This window comes from Ailuropoda melanoleuca, chromosome 4 (genome assembly GCF_002007445.2).
Source record: "Ailuropoda melanoleuca isolate Jingjing chromosome 4, ASM200744v2, whole genome shotgun sequence".
Taxonomy (NCBI): domain Eukaryota; kingdom Metazoa; phylum Chordata; class Mammalia; order Carnivora; family Ursidae; genus Ailuropoda; species Ailuropoda melanoleuca.
In genome coordinates this window covers 118,597,003-118,599,705 of record NC_048221.1, presented here as the reverse complement: position 1 = coordinate 118,599,705, position 2,703 = coordinate 118,597,003, and positions in this window count along the sequence as shown.

The following is a 2,703-nucleotide window of genomic DNA, read 5'->3' as shown; positions in this document are numbered from 1 at the left end:
GGGGGTTGCTCAGAGCTATAGAACCCCGGGTTGGACTTGGAGATTCCTTTTTAGGGTGAGTGCTTGGCCTTTTCTCAGATGGAGCCTCAGTATGGTAAGGAGGACCCCAAACATTGAGAGCATTGATTTATTTGTATCTCAAGGCTATTCTTCATGCTGTACTTGTTTCTATTGGACCTGCTATCAGTGTGCTATTCATAAGCAGAAATTTAAGGAAGAAATGATACTGAGTAGATGTAGTAAGTAAATTCACCTCCGTTCCAGACGCCACTCAAAGACTGTGACATAAGCAAAGGTAGGGCTAGTTTGGGCTCTTTGTGACCATTTATGCAAACTGTGGTAAATCTACTAAGTTAAAACCCTGGGTGAGTCTCATGAAAAGTACTTTTTTCCACTTCTGTTTTTATAACATCCACATCAATCTACATCACTGTTTAGATAAGGTAACTCTACTTTACAGGCCCAGAGTGAGGAGTAAAGCCTGTTAAGTAGATGCAACACACTTCCTTTCTGCCTGTTCGTTCGACAGGCCCTATAGTGAAATGGCAAAGAGCCTTTATTCAAACGGTGGGCGCCATGCTGTGGTGATACAGATGGATTTTTCACAACGTGCAGAAGTGCTTATAAATAGATAGGTTTCAATCAACAAGTAGCTTATTCAGGCATGTGCTCAAATATAGTAGCTGCATTCATTAGACAGACGTTTCTGCTAATCCCAAGACTATACTAATAAAAGAGTAATCCCTATGGGCTAAAGGTCGTGCTGGCTTGCTTTTAACTCCTAGAGAGCCTTTCACAGACCAGGGCCTAATAATGATTGTAGCTGCATTTAGGTTTTCACCAAATGAATTATAAAGCCAAGCTTATCTTGAAATTTTTTCTTTTATTTTTTTAAATTGCAGTAGCTTAAGTGGACAAAGAGGTACTTTTTACCCTGGATATACAGCTTGTAGCAAAGCCAATTTAAAACCAATTGTGTGTACATTTGTGTGTGTGTGTGTGTGTGTGTGTGTGCATGTGCCCATTGTGTGTTCTCATTACTTTATCATAAAGCACTTTCTCTTTCACCCTGTTTAGTAAAGTGATGAATAAAGGGTTTGCTTGAGCAGATTTTGTTTTTTTCCTTTGGCTTTGGGATAAATAACAAGTTAATGTCAATTTTGAGCTTTGCAGACTCAGTAGAGTGGTTGGACTTTTTCTGTGGACCTTTTCCTTGGGCCGGGCTTTGTTCGACAGGGTCTTTACCCCTCCCACATCATTCAGAGCTAGCTCTAATTAGGTCACTTAGCACAACGCTAACATTTTTCCCTTGCCAGTGATGTCAGACCTGTCTTCCTTTTTATTATTCTGACTTCTTATAAACTGCAGTGACCTGTGAGTCAACCACACCATCTCTCGGCCCTGTGCCAACATTGTGATCTATGGGAAGGGACCCCTGCCAAGGACTTTTAGGCGGAAAACTGATAGTATTAAAGAGGTCTTCTGAACGGTAAGGATCAGCCATATTTGAATCTTCGGTGGTGTTATTGCCAGAAAGGGGTGGGAGGAAGTAAATCACGGTAATGTTGTTAAGGAGCTAACCCATGCATTGCTAACTTTTTCCAGACTGAGGGCTCACATGAACATCAGTAACTGTGGACGTGCTCAAGTTATTACTGCTGCTCATAGAGGAGTGCTGCTCGAAGCCTGTGTTGCTGTGGGGCTTGAGGAAGCCCTTAACCACTCTGTAGTAGCCTGTCAGCATCCACAGACAGAGATGTTATAACAAGATTGATCGGAAGACGCATGTAAAAGTGCTTTTTTTTTTTCAAGATTTTATTTGTTATTAGAGAATGGGGGGAGGGGCAAAGGCAGAGGGAGAAGCAAACTCCTCATTGAGCAGGGAGCCCGATGTGGGGCTCAATCCCAGGACCCTGAGATCATGACCTGAGATGAAGGCAGATGCTTAACTGACTGAGCCACCCAGGTGCCCTGTAGAAGTGCTTTGAAAATGAAAAAATTTAATAGAAATACATGTCAGAGTGTCTTAGAAACCATTGATAATAAGCATTGACACCATCTTTTCTGTTCCTCAGTCAGGAGCTTGATGACATTCAGTGCTGCTGGGTCATGACACTGACGTGTCGTGTTCTCAGTGTCTTCATTTGTTATCAGCCTCCCCGTGTTTCTGGGCTGCACGTGTGGATGGGGGAAGGGAAGAAGCAGAGAATGTGATGGATTTTGATGAAGTGGTCGAGTTTTATATCCTCAGCAGTTCTCCAGTTGGACCGGTGCTGGGAGAAGGAAAGCAAGAAGATGATAGACAGGAGCAGGTGAAAAAGGATGACCCAAGGCATCGACTGACCAGGTAAGTCAGTGTGACCAGTCCTGGAGGGAAGTTCCAGCCTCACCACTCCCTAGCTGTGACCATACCTGAGCCCCAGAAACCACTTTGGGCCTCACTTTCCCCAGCTGTAAAATACAAACCACCACGCTACAGACCAGACAGAATTGCTGTGGGGATCATAGATGCTGCGTGTGAAGGATTTTGTGAGCAACTGTGCACAACTAGTTCTTGTTATGATCAAGAGAAAGGGGCATTGTGGATGGTCTTGTGGGTCCCAGGGACCGGTGGAGTCCCTGGATGGGGGCATCCAGCCACTTGGCTCCAGTTTCCATAATCCCCGTGGGGGTCATAACCCCCTGGTTTGAGAGACAATGCTG